We start from the raw sequence: 15,325 nt of genomic DNA on the forward strand, positions 1-15,325 counted from the left end.
ATTTTTTTTTTTTTCTTGATCTTGGCTCTTTATTATAGCAGTAAATAACATGATTATTGATTGACATGGTATGACAACTGCCCCAAGCTCCTTTACACCACAAACTCTTTGTGAAACTCTTTGTGCCAGATGAAAGCACTGTCCAATCGCAATGGTCAAGGACAACTTTGTTACAGATGAGCTCAATAAGCAATTTACTTATTTTTTTCCTATCAAATGGGCCATTTGAATCATTTGTTTTTGTTCGTGTTTTGTTTATGATGAAAGCTACCCTAACGTTTTGTCTTTTTCCAAAATACAATTTATTTGACTGGTTTGGACTTTGTTGAATTCCAAGAGTCCCTCTTTTCCTTCGCATTCTGCTGTTAGTAGTACAGTATGTAACTGAATCAGCTGTGTTACATGTCTGTCTTTTCGTGACTTTTAAGTGAAAGTTGAATTGGAAGAGTAATGGTAGTATTCACAGGTCCGAACCTGGGACAACAAAAAATTACTGTATGACTTTATTATATTGTCCAATATCAGATGCAGGTGTTTTGAAAATCAGTACAGTTCACAGTTGAGTTTCAGGGGGCATCTATCAGGGGCACATACTATATGTTAGATCAGTATCCTCCAGGGCTAAGATAAAATGACTCTTGTCACTAGATGTGATATTTGAACAACTGACTGATTTCCAACTTTAAGTTCTTAAGTTCTTCTATTTCTGGGGGACTCATCTCGATTGTCACAATATCATTTACTTGTAAACAGTATTTATGAAACAGCATCCATCAAACCACAGCTCAAGTTGTCTTGAAATCATACTATGTGTGCTTTGGCCTCCCAAATACTAAGTTCCCTCTCACAAAGCTGCTGGTTCACTACATCCCTCATTAGAACTGTTAAACATCAACAAACATGCACACATTCTGGATACTCCTGCATGTGCACAGAGAATCACAAACACACACACACACATAGAACATACACAGTTGCATATGCACCGTTGTTACATTTGCGGAGGGAAGATTTTTTTTTTTCTTTTTTTGCACTGCCTTTAGTAACACAGAAGACATGAAATCACTAACTTTAGGTCACAGGCGAAGTTGGCATGTTCCATTGTGTGTATTATCCGTGTTGTTTACTTGACCATCTGGACAACACTCCAACACATAGACAACACCTCTTCTCTTCTCTTCTCCTCCTGTCTCTGATGACTAGATCAGGTTTTTTTGTTTGCTTCAATATGTAATTTTTCTCACCCAGAAACCAAGAGCTACAATTGGTTTGCTCCAGCTGTTTTTACTGTAAGTGAAGAGCAATACAACAGTCACTGTCCGACTATATCCTTGTAAATGTGTCCTTGTGTTACTCTTGATTTACCAACAGTGATGAGGAAGGACTATTAATCCTTCATTATATTGTCAGAGGCTTCTACTAGGCCTGTTGACAGCCACACACGTGATTTACATACCAACTTTCATGACCATTGGTGTTAGTGAGGCTCTATTCTCATTAGTTACAAATAATCTCAGTACAAACAAGACTTAATTCAATTATGCAGGATTTCATGCCCATTTCTAAAACCCAATCAAAGTGGATTTAATCTGCTAACAGAGCAGAATTTTTCTTCCAGGAAGCAAAGAAAGTAATAGAATTAATTACTGTATGTCTAGAAACCAAGTCATCATTATAACTGAAGAGTTAAGCCTCTCTTAGAGATTGCGAATTGCAGTGATAAGAGGCTTAGAGGGTTGAGAAGAGGAGATGATGGAAAGAGCGCAGCTTACAACAGGTTTTGTGTGTGCATGTTTGCATGTGCATAGGTCTGTGGCCACTACAATATGAATTGATTGTTTGCGATTCTGCTCTTCACAAATTTGAGTCTGCTCCATCCTTTTTCTGGCCATAGAAACTGTTTCCCTTCGGCTTTAAATTACTCCAGATGATGGAGTACTACATCGTCAGCTGTGTTATTCCTTAAGCTACAATACTCAAAATGCTCTGGAGGTTAAATTGGGATTCTCGTGGATTTTTAAATGACTTTGATTCTGCTGTATGTTAAGGAAATCCCCTATGTTTGCTTACACAGTTTATCCCATCACTGACTCGCTGATAGCGGGAAATGGTAAACTAATGTTGCTCTCTTCTTCACTCTACAGTGTGGGCTAAAGGGAGTGTGGAGCGACAGTTCAGCTGTTAAAAGTCACAGCTAGCTGGTAGGCTCTGAGGAATTTGTAGGCACATACAACATTTGCCTCAGCTCTTCACACTCATTGCTTGGTTACGACTAGGGGCCCACCTCCTGTGGGAGGTGAATGACAGGAGTAGCATGGTTTGGAAAAAATATCGCCTTACATTAGACGCTTTCTCAACATCCTTGACATGTTTTTTCCTCCTGTATGGAATTCTCTCTTAATAAATCAGCACATTTTATGTTCCTTTATTTCGAATGTTAAAGTATATTTATCAATGTTTTAGATTAGACACATGTATGTTTTTGCAATCAAAAGACAATTTTTCATGCATGTCAGCTGGCATGTCGTTTAAGTTTAGTTTTGAAGTGGTAGAATAGTCAATCTAAACTGCAATGTCATTGAAGCGCCTAAACATGTGTTTGCAGGTGGGCTGGCTCCAGCAGCATGTTTTATAGAGTGGTAAACAAACAGAAAGTACCTCTTTAACAGTTTGGATAGAGAAGAATAAACATCAGAGTGACTTTATACATACAGTACGTGAAGAGAAGCAGAAAAGATTTATTGTTCTGTAAGACCTCCTTTGGGTAGTTTTAGAAAGAAAGGAGTTACAAAATGCAAGAGAGAGATTGGCCAGTAATTTGTGGACAGATGCCCTGGAGTTTTTTTTTCTTTACTTTGAAGGTCGATATGCCAGAAATAGCCAGTGGGATTAGCTCTGGCTGTTACAGTTTGGTTTCTCAACTGCTCAGTAATCCATTCCAGACGTGCATGGGCTGGGAACTATTCATCCACCATACCATAAAAATTTAATTTTTTTTCGTCTGTTTAATTGCATTATCTGCACAAATTGCAGCACCAATTTGCAACTAAAACAGTTTTTTTCAATGGATGGTAGTGTCCTTTTTTTTTTTTTTTTTTTTTTTTTGGTATAATCCTTTGTGTGAATTTGGGTTTGTGTGATTTCAGGAGTTGCCTAGCAAATTGATCTTTATCATAGTCTACCTGTCATTTGGTGTGTTGTCTTCTATATTTATTGAGTTGTTCAATATGTCTTATATATATATATATATATATATATATATATAATATATTGTGTGTGTGTGTGTGTGTGTTATATGAGGGGTTTGTAGTCTTTTCACTATGTTTTGAGTCTGTTTTTAGCTTTACCCTATTTTTTAGTCTGTCTCTCTGACTCCCCTCGTACACTGTTAGATTTCTCTGTTCTTTTGGCTACGCTGACATACAAAATAACCTGAGCTATAGATATAGTAGACTTTATGGAACACCACTTTCTCAGTTGTGGTTGTAGCCATCTGTCACGAATCAATAACGTAGATGCAGATCCTCATGTGAGGTGATGACTTTTGATTACACTGGGAATTTACAAAAAGTACTGTGTGTTTTTTAAGGGAACGAAATATGGTATGTAGTAGTAGTAGTAGTAGTAGTAGTAGTAGGGTAGTGTGGATGAATTTGTGTGTTGTGACTTTTTGAGCAATCTAGTTCCTGGATTTCAGTTCTGTGAATTCACTTCTGTACAGGCTCTGACTCAACAATACTGATGAAAAGGAGCCCAGTTCTGTCGACACGTCTGATTAATTTGACATTAGTCATACATGTTAACTATTGTCTGAGGTGAGTGTGATGACCTTTGGCTCTTTAGGTTCATGGTATGGTAGTTCAGAATAAATCTGGCTCAGTCAAAGAAATCTTGGGTAGTTGTTTTTTTTTTTTTATTGCCCTATCAATCAAGACTAATGTTAAGATGATAAGTCTTAACTCATTAAAGAAGGTCACTGGAATTTGGTTGGATTTGTATTATTTTTCCCTTAGAGATCCCTCATCTGTCGTTGCATTCTTGTATCAGATAATGATTAATAACTTATTTTGCAACAGTTGACGCCGCTACGTGAAAAGTTAAATGGTTTTTAAAAACATACTACAATTTTAAATAGTTGTTACCCTTTCTGATATTAAATTGGATTTAATTTTTATTGTCTTACACTACTTGCGTCCTCCAGTTGCAACTAAACTGCAACAGCATCTTGTGGTAATTTGCAATCATCTCTAACTCAAGGACAGCCTGCCACTCAAACCTCTCGCTGTAGGACACTGACTTTTTGTTAGAGAGCTTAAGCCCCTGCTCTCTGTTGGCTTCAGATGCCATGATTAGAACCATGTGTGATGATTTTGTGGACAAGGTGTTCTGTTGGTGTGTGAGTGGGTCTATTTATTGCCTCACTCGTTTTGTTTGAATAAGTTCCACTACTAAAACAAATTGAGATATGCAGCAGTTGCTCCTTACAGACCTACAGTATATTGTAACAGGGTTTTCAAAGACTTAGGTAGAGTTTCTTAATGCTTTACTGAGTTCTTACAAACTGCGTTGCTGTAAACAATTTGCGAGAAAGTATTACTTTGAAAATCATGTCCTAGTTAGGTGTAAAATTGTGCATAACTTAAAGCCTTTTACTTAAAATATTAAAGGCCCAACTAGTATTAACAAGAGGTTCCAGGTATCATATATATATATATAATTGCAGTAACAACCTAGATTTTTAGGAGACCGGTGTCCTTTGGTTTGTCAAAACTCCTGTCAATCAATCTGGGAGTTTTTGCAGTGTTCCATGAATGAATTGTTTACTTTTGAATCAAAGGTTATGCCTTTATGTCACTGCATTAAAATTAAGTTGACATTTATCAACTTCTTGCCACCCTGAATACCAAGACTTCTAAGGTGTTTATGCGTGAACGTGCTGTTACCTCCTGGAGCTGAAAGAAACATGACCTCTACTGACATTCATAGTCTGTAACAGTTAACACATTCTCATTCGTCTTGTGAATGTGATGTTTGTGTGTGCATGCTTGTACATGAGCATGTGTGTTTATGTGTACATACATGTAAAGACATCCAATGCAATATATTGAGGTTGTACAGTATGTGTCCATTGTGTGCATGCACATAGTGTTATGTGTTTGTGTGTGTCTTGAGCGGTCATGTAGGCCAGAGGTGTTCAAGTGAAGTTGGCTTTGAAGTGGCAAACACATTCCTATGTTTTAGGAAGCTGCTCACTCTATTTGTAGTTTAGGTGTGTGAGAACAAGATAATTTCTGACAAGGATTTTGCTCACACATTGCAGTGATTGTTTGTTTGATTGATTGACTGAATGATCTATTGACTAGCCACTAAATACAGTTTTTATACATCCTTCCTTCCATGGATTTGTGGCCAAGGCACAGCAGTATGTCATGCAGTGTATGAATACACTTTTAAGTTTATATCTAATTGAGGGCTTTGTGCCCAGACATAGTTACAGTTTGTAATTTGGTGATATTTTAACCCAGAAATGTTATTGGGCTCTCTGAACCCAGTGGTCTCCATGGCAATGACCTATAGTCATTGCTAATTTACAAACATGTCACTGACCTATCATCTGTGTCAGTCAGTATGTAAATCATGGTGACACTGAAAAGAGTTTTGAGTACATGGAGGATGCTCATGATAGCGAGCCAATGCTGGTTCTTAACGGGCTGCTCAATGAGCTTATGATGGATCTTTGTTTTCCTGCTCTGAGATCAGCAGGATCTTATTATTGTAATTACTGTAACGTGAGTGTCTGAGGACCAGTGAGTATTGTGTATTTTAGTCTTCAAGACTACAGCAAAACAAAACCAGATGGTTGGATTTTGGCTTGTACACAAGAACAGAGGTTAGAAAAAATGAGAATGACAAAAGTAATTTTTTTTTTTTTTCCGCTCAGTTACCTCTCTTCTCATTGATAAAACTCCGTTTGGCTCAGTTGGAACTTGTCACTGGCTTCAGTTGTCAACGTCTTTTGCATTTTGCTCTCCAGACTTCATCAGACTCCCTCTACACAGTATAGGGGTGAATTAAGTTAGTTGCTCTCTGAGGAGAGAGCTCTACTGAATTCTGCTGCACTTTGCCATGTTTTTAAAACCCCTTACTTGACCCCTCCTGACTCTGGCACTGAGTCTGCAGTTTAGGCTGGAGGCAGCAATTACAATTTGCATGTGAGTGTGCTTTTGTGAGCATATGTGTATTTATCTGTCAAGACATGTTATATCCGCTTAAGCAATAGGGAACAGACTTGTGGAAAATAACCTCCCAGTGGAAAATGTAGAATAAATTATAGAGAAATACATTGTATTATGGGATGATTCTTTTTTTTTTTTTTTTTAAACTGCTGACTTGGTTCTGGTGACTATAAAAACATTGTACTGTCAGTGCCAGTGTAAAATGTGCTGATCTGACATATGTTTGAAGCTGTGATAAACATTTATAATATTAGTGACTCACATGGCTTTTTTTTTTTTTTTTTTTTTTAATAAGAATACGAATCAATGGTTATTGATTCTTATTGCCATCAGCCTTTTGACATTTAGGTAACATTGCAAAATACTACAGAATGCATAAATCATAAATTTGAACTCTGACCTCTCTATAAATGTCTGTCCTGTCATCTCTGATCTGTCCAAGTACGGCTTTCTAAAACAGACAATATGAGAGACTTTCAGGGAGTAAAACCAGTGAGTAAACCAGTTAAGTATTTGTTGAGCATAATGATTCAGACATGTTACAGTAAGTTCTCCTATTATCATCAGATATTTCATGTGTTAGGTAGGCCAATTCATTGTTCTATAAATAAGTTTTAGTGCTGTCACATATTGTTATTGAGTAAAATCATTTGCTTTATTTTTCATGTGTAGTATGATAATGAGAAACATAATACATCTCTAATCAGCTTGATAAACACTGATTAACATGGAGCAGTTTGTAACTTATGTGTACAATATGGATGAACATACACTACCTGTCAAAAGTTTTAGAACACCTCCGTGTTTCCAGCTGTTATTTAAATTTACATCATTCAGTGTCTCATTGTTTCTGAAATGAAAGCATAGAACAAATAAACAAGCTCGATTTTAAAACAAGGAATCATGGAATCTTCTTGTTAAACAAAATTTAATCAAAATTTTTGACTCATTCATTAGCCAAACACACTCGACGTTCTTTGTACAATGGAAATCAAATATTTTTCAGAGAGTTCATTCCAACACTGTTACAAAAGTTCCCACGAATGTGTTGCACTTGCAGGTGTCTTTGCTTTCACCCCCTGTCCAATTCATCCCAAACCAGTTCGATGGGGTTTTAAGCCGGGAGACTGTGCTGGTCCTCCATCATGTGAAGGTACTGTCTACTTCTTTTCTTCTGATGTGTAGGGTCATTATCTTGCTTTCAGATGAACCACTGACCAACCTGACCTGTCTTTCTTTGTTTCTTGTCTTTTTCTCTACATTCTGATAGCTATATACAGTACTGCTTCCTGCAGTACAGTATAGTGCTAATCATGCATCAGAGAATGTAGTAACACAGTTTGTTCCAACACTGCCTTTGTACAGACAGAGGGTTCGTAAGTAGTCAACAAAAGTTGGGGCACCTGTAGGAACTGTGAGCATTAAATTTTAAGGCTTAATTTACTTCCTTTGCTGCAGGAAAGCTGTAACTTAACCAAAGGCCTGTTTCTACGAAATTTGCATGATTTTTCAGTTTTTGGTGACGTAAACGTTTTGTTTTTTTTTAATACCTTGGGCAGTTTACTGTTGACTTTTGTACCATTTAAGGTTATTCACTGGATTTGAATCCCCTAAATTTAAAAAAAAAAAAATGGGGGAGTTCTAAAACTTTTGACCGGTAGTGTATGTGGCCACTTAAGCTTTGAGCTGTAATACACCCCCTGTTCTGTATGTATTTTTGGTGCATTCATCTTGATCTGCGGATGTCGTCTTTAGATTCTGCTCGTAAAAAATGCTCCAGCATAACATGCTCAACCTATCTTTACAGACCATACTCAGCAAAACATACTGGGACAAAATGACGGAGTGCAAAGATCAAACTCCCGGAGCCGCTCATGTAGTAAACCATTTATTTTTTTTCACCCCTCTTTTCACCCCATCTTTTTTTATACATCCCTCCTTTACTGCCTCCTGAAATTGTGAGTTAGTTTCTGACCAACTGTTATTTTTACTGCAGGGAGAGGAGAACAGATAAACTACTCTTAGATTTGACCTATTCCACTTTATCTTTGTTTCTGACCTGTATTTTTGCACTTAGTCAAAATACCCTAGTCTGTCACATCATCTATTAACCATTTTGATGATGTTGTTGTTGAAAGAGTCCTGTTATGTTTGTTTTTGTGCCATGTGTACATGGCCCTTGGTTGATATGTAGTTGTATGCACAAGCGTGTTAGTGTATGTGAATGTGTCTGACCACATTCTGGTATGAATAAACATGCCAGGAATACACAGTGTCATTTGTCAGAGCTGTAAACTCATGTGTTTACTGCTTTGTTTATCCCTCTGATTGCAGAAATCAGGTTACCATAGCAACCCTATTCAAAGAGTCCATGAAAAGTTTCTGTAAGGAACCCTCTGCCCCCATTTGCAGATCGAATGCTCTCGATCAGCCTAGCATTCCAGATTGCTTTATTTTTGGTCACACAGGTGAAGACGTAGCTTGTTCATGATATGTGCTGCTTTGTAGCTTGAGAGTAATTGCGCAAACACAAAAAAATAATGATGTGATGTGTCCAAATCACAAGTTTGGCTGTAAAATTACATTGTCATAGCAAGTGAACAATTCAGTGGTGTAACAGTGTTTACTAGTATTATCTTGCATTGTCATTATCTTAAAGCAAGAACGAATAATGAATAAATTGCACTAATATGAAGAATATAAACCTGCATTCAAAAACATAATTCCGTACAGTAATAATTTCAGTCAGTTGTTTAAATGAGGATATTTTCAGGTCAGCAATCCTTGTCTTATAGAGAAAGAGGTTGTCCTATCCGTAGTAAGTATGCATGTATGTTTTACTTTTTTGCAGTCAGTATGAAGTAAAAAAAAAAAAAAAAGGTCACAAATTTTGGGAAGTAGAGCAAACAATAAACAGGACAGAGGATGTCACAAGCTTGTGATCTGACTGGTGTAGCAAGACACAGTGTGCAAATTACTTGCCCCTTTTTTGGGGGGGATGAGTGATTCTGACGTAAAGAAGCAAAAAGCCCACCGCTGAGCTTCCTGTCATGCTTAACTGCTGTAACTCCCAGTGAGTCCAGAGGATAAAGCCATAGCCACTAATTGAACATGAAGAAAAGATTACAACACATGTTTCTGATCTAATGTTCCAGACCATGGGCTGGGTGACCCAGGACTGTGAAACCCAGCTACCTTTTATCCCACTTTCTCTCCATGTCCAGTGGTCCTTTGGGCCTTAATGGTCCCAATAAAAACAGTGCATTTGGCTATTAGAGGATATCAATGTCCTGCTGGTAGTCCTGTATGTCCTCCTCTCTGTTTATTGTCATTCTCTTTCATCTGCATAAACATAAAAGCCCCACACTGAACACACATGTGGGAGGTAATTCATCAAAGGAGAATGTCATTAATGAAAAACAGCTCCAACTTTCTCAGTTGGATAACATTAAAGGTGCTATATGTAAGTTTTTTGCTGATACATAGCCAACATTAGATTAATGGTTGCTTACTTACCAGTCTAGAAGAAATGTTGCAAGGTCAGCATCAAACTTTATTCCTTTACTCACTACTTCTTCATCCTCTCATGTTTGACTGAGAGCAGACTCGATGCTACAGCGACTCACTATTGCAAAGAGGTATTACGAGATGAGACAGCCTGGGACCAACTGGTTAACTTGTTAACTTTAGTAAAAGTGAAGAAATGATAGAAATAGATGAAAAACAGGAGTTAACATATGCGTAGCTTTCCACCACTGGAGACAGCTCTTGGCGAGTTGAGGAATGAAGTTTGATGCTGAATTTGCAATTGGTTTCTTCTAGACTAGTAAGGTAACAGCTGTTAATGCTAACATTATGTAGTGATAGCAAAAACTTACATATAGCACCTTTTTAAGACCATGACTAAATTTTGTATGAATTTTAAAGCCATGTAAAAGAATTTAAGGAAGCTCAGAAACTAAAAAGTAAATAGCTAAAAGAGTGCAGCAGGGTCCATATTAAATTGAAAACAATAATCATTTTATTGCTAATGGAATGAAAAGAAAGATGTGCACTATACGTAACGAGTATAAATTGTAGGCATTCATGACAGAAGATATGTGACTTTTGTCTCTAGCCTGACTTGTAGCACTAAAAATTGAATAGATTCCAGGAATGAAATCCAATCCATTCTTGCAGTGCACATGCAAACATGATGTTTGTAACATGATGCAGCAAGTAAACGGGACACCTCTTTCATAGTAGAATGACAGGATTGTATTTTGTTGAGTGGTATTGTGAGGATTTGATGAGTAGGCTGAATAAAATTGTTGGTGGTATAATTATATATTTTTGCATTCATTTACCCCTTTTTTTTTTTTTTTTTTGGTTTAATTTATTTTACTCCACTTACTACCTCTTTCTCAGTCACTCTCCCAAATCCATACAATATACTAATACTATGAACTGCACAGTGCTTACAGTGCATACTAATGTTGATATTACAGTATTTTTGGCAGTGAATATTCAGGAAATTAATGTACTGAACTGTTCACTAACAGCATGCATAAAAAACTTGTCCAAAAAACATCAACAAGTTGTAATTTCAGAATGTTACCAGTAGTTTGAAAACAGGTCACATCACCTTTTTTCTTTTTTTGGTTGTTTGTTGTGTTGAGAATAGACGGTTGCATGCCTGTTCCTCAGCTCACTGCCTCCTAATAGACTCCTCCAATTTTGCCTCCATGTTAGTGGAATTTTTCCTCCATAATTACTCAGAACATCTAAGTAACTCTCAGCGGACTTGCCATTACTGTTACGTTACTGGTTTGCCTACCTGCTGCCAATGCCCCAATTACCTGCTGATTCCACTTGTTACTCCTTTACTGACTACACATGCCTTACCTGAGTAATGTACCTGTCCTGCCTCCTGTGTCAAAATATAGGTTTAAGTCCCTGCTTTCAAACAACCAGGTACAAACCTGGATGGCATGTGAGGATACAGGTTTTTTGTACACAAACAATCCCCTGATTTTATGACAGTGCACTATAACAATCCAATTCATAAGCTGATCAGAAATTGGCATCAAAACACTGGGCGAGTTCACTGACTTAGTCAACAGAAACAGCAAAAAATAATGCAGAATGACAGATGACAGAAAAAATGTATATCTAAAGATGAACGCCACACTGTTGAGTAAATTCTGTTTACTTAGATTAACCTTTTCATAGGTCACTGACGAAGCAATAAATGAACAGAACAGAGAGTGCATTTTTTTCATTACTTCTCTGCACAGGTGAGATTTTGATTTTGGCAGAATAGTAGACAGCCATTCTGGGTTTGGTGTACACATTACCCATCAAGGAAGGATCCAGTCCACTCTACTAGGGTCCAGGTTTAAATGACTCATGTTTATCAGGCAGTTGAAATATAAATGTTGTTTTATATTCAGTTGATTTATGATTTAATGTTTTTTCAATGGCTGATCTCTTGAATGACCTAAATAGAACTAATTTCCTTCCCAGAAATGCTACTGCCATTTCTCTCCATAAAAATAAAATTAAGTATTTCAGTTACATATTTTCACCATCTGATTAATACACATGACAAAAAGAGGTCAATAATGACTGACCAAAGTTCCCATCAGCAAGATTAGAGCTTTTACAGTGTACTGTTCTTAGCTACTAACAAATAGAGCTTTAATGCTGGAATCCTTGCAAAATTCCCAAAGTACACTCCTAAAGGTCTGTATATGAGGCACCTGTAAATTAAATAATCCTTCCACAGTCTATTTAATGATTTCACGGTGTCTCAGATGATGCCAAAAGGCCATCAGAATCAAACATGTGACTCAGTGATCCCATTCCTACCCAGGAGGTCTTCCAGGTTCTCTGTGTCCTCAGGGCTGGCCAAGTTTTCTGTCACAGGAACAAATCTGAGTGCTATCACTCGTCCAGAAACTCCTAACTTTAAAAGGCACAGGCGTCTGGAGCAGGAAGAGATGAGTCAGCCTGTTATCCTCTATGACCTTATTTCGTATTGAACATTTAAACGGTATCTGTGTGTTCAGATTTTCAGTTGATACGTTGACATAAGTCACAGTGCTGCATTGTTAGACTCAGGAAGTAATGCAAAAGACAGCAAAGAACAGCAAAGTCAAGCTTCCATGTTTCCACATACATATGAAAAGGACAAAGCCTCCACGTTGTCGACTTAGTATCAGTTCGGGAGCCATTTAAAATGATGGAAACTGACGATATTATACTGAACTTGAGCTGCTACAAGCCTCATGTAGTAGATTCAAGAAAAATAAAGACAAACAACCAGCGCAAGTTCGAGAACAGCATCCAGTGGTTTCATCAGAGCAGTCTCAGTGGTCTCTGTAAAACCTGCATGGAAGTTGCATCGTGATTTAGCTTGAAATATCGGAGCTTATAACCTCTTGGGCCTTATACATCAGAAATCCCACAGCTTTAGAGATCAAGGATTGCCAAAGCAACCACCCACACATTCTACTGAAAAAAGTGTAAAAGTAAACTTTTAACTTGAAATGCACTTCTTCAATAGCTCATATCTTCTCTTTGGGACTGGAATTTAAGAAATATATCCTATTGTGAGAAGTCCACAGGCCTGCAAATTTTATTGGATCCTCAACAGTAATTTAGGAAATCTGCTATATACATTATACAAATCTGTTCTTATAGCAACTCTGAACTAAACATTCTTCATTTTGTCTGGATGTGATTCAGGTTAAAACCTGGTGAGTAAAGAACAGGGATTAGGAAAGGATGAATTGTGTGTTATGGAACTGAATGTGTCCACTTTTTCTTACCATTTCTCTTACATTCCCTCTGTTAGGGCATGAATGAGCCAGTCGACTCAAACAAGCCCTTGGTGGCCAGGAGGTTTTGCTATAGTACATTTTCAGTGCACTTGCTCAGACTGGAAGTCCTGGATGTATCAAATTAGTTGTGTTTTTGTACAGTATATACAATGTACAGCACTGTGCTTGTATTCTACAAACTTCTATAAAATGTCATATTAACAGATAATGAAAATAACTTGATAATAGCAGAAAAATTGACAAGCTGAGAGGATGAGTATGCCATCATTAGCTACAGTTGTGCTACACATGTAGGTGTGTCTGATCCGATCAATCTCAGCTCTCCAGCATCATGACACTGGTTTTTCCATCTGCTCCACTCAGACAGAGAACCAGACTGTGGAAATCCAGCTACGGGATAGGAAGAAACATTTAAACTGCACATTTAAAGGTGACTCAGAAGTGTCAAGGGGGAAAACTACATGTTACTTTGTGTGGTATAGTCAGTAATGGTGACCAATTCCGGTTGGATTGTATTAATGTATTTTCTTAGATGTGTGTGATTCATCACTTTGAATTAGTCAGAGAAGATTAATGACTCTCAATCTAATATTCATTTCCCTTTTGTTTTCATTGTCCATCTCTGGGGAAATGATACAGTTCATGTATTGTAAACATCTGTAAGGTCAAAGGGACAACCTTTTTACATGATGAATTTTGCCACAGTAAAGCTGAGCACATGAGCCATGCCTACCACAGACTGTTATCACAGTTTTACTGCTGATAGTATGTTTCTGACACCTTTATGTTCGTGCATGTGGATATGTGACACGTTTATTGTGTTGGTAGCACAACGACTGATATTCAGGAGTAAGCCACATTGTTTGGGGCAGGTTTACGCATCTTTCAGCTTTCACCTCTAGAGGTCAGCAAAGCAACACACCATGCAACCTTAGGGCTCTTCAGAGGTCGCTGTAACAAAGGGAAGCTACAGACCACGAAGTCTGGATTAGTTGGGATTATAAGGGGGGATCGGTAGAGTCACTGATACATTACACAAAGCATTAAGACAGATGGTTGAATGTTGAATAATTCATAAGAAAGACACAATTTAATATTTCAAAAATGTAATCCTAACGGATACATTTCACGGTTTGAATTGTTTTATACTCCAGCGGTATGTAGCATTACTATGAACCAAATATCTGTGGCTGCATTTATGCTTGTACTTGATACTTGAGCCTTATCTCAGCGCTAGTCCTCATAGATGTGTGATTTACTGATTTTTGTTTTGTTTTGTTTCTCTCTCTCTCTCTCTGTTAGTGTGTTTTTGTGTGTGTGCAAAAATACATTCCTCATGCTGTCAGCCAAACTCCACTCTATCTGTAAACTGACTAATGCAGAAGTTCCCGATGATGTCACCATATGACTTGTACGACCACTGGGTGGCCTTGTTTACCCGGCATGCATTTCTACTGAGGTCTCTATGGCAGAGTGAAGACATTTTTCTAGACATATTTCATGCAAAAATGATGGGTTAATGTTTAATAATGGACTTTATACACACTATGGGCACCAGCAGTGACTATGACCCTTGCAGTTGGTACCAGCCACTTATCTCTCTTCTTCTCTTCTCTCTTCTTTCCCATTTTAGGCTTATAATTCCCCTCTGAAACCTATTTGTTGGTTTGTTGATCATTGTTTTTAAGCTCTTAAATAGTTGAAGATACATGCTTTTGACCTGACAACCGTAATATGTTGTGAAGTAGATGCACTGAAGTCTTGCAGCAGTTGATTTGGGTCATAGCACCATCTGCTGGAGAGTAAACTTCCAAAATTACAGATGGACTGATTAAATTCACATGTATTTAAAATAATGCTTATAACTTCACATGCTTTATACTGTACTCAGAGTTAGTACCAATGAACCACAGCTGGTAGTCATATCCTGTTAGATGACAAATGGTGTGTAATAAAAACTGTTCTTAGCATTATAACTTCAAGCAAAAATTATGTTTTTGAATAATAATTAAATGTTTCTTGTTTATATAGCAATTTTAAAGAACGGAGCCCAGCAGAGAGAAGGTTGTTGTAAAACATTAAAGGAATAAAATGACACAATTCTGACAAAGAATAAAGTAAAATATAAAGAATACATTCAGGTAAAATAACCAAACCAGCAATGTTATAAAGTCATGATGAAATAGTTTGATTAAGCTTCATTGTAAAGTACATTTTCATAGTCTATCAGGAATTCTTGAAAAAATGGGTTTTGGCACAAGATTT

General features: G+C 37.3%; 1 protein-coding gene across 2 annotated transcripts in view; it reads left to right on the top strand.

Annotated features, from left to right (window-relative positions):
- The window catches only part of aadac (arylacetamide deacetylase), a 34,508-nt gene that overhangs the window by 2,136 nt on the left and 17,047 nt on the right, over positions 1–15,325 (top strand). The window lies entirely within an intron of this gene.

The sequence above is a fragment of the Xiphias gladius genome, chromosome 7 (genome assembly GCF_016859285.1).
Source record: "Xiphias gladius isolate SHS-SW01 ecotype Sanya breed wild chromosome 7, ASM1685928v1, whole genome shotgun sequence".
Classification (NCBI taxonomy): Eukaryota; Metazoa; Chordata; class Actinopteri; order Istiophoriformes; family Xiphiidae; genus Xiphias; species Xiphias gladius.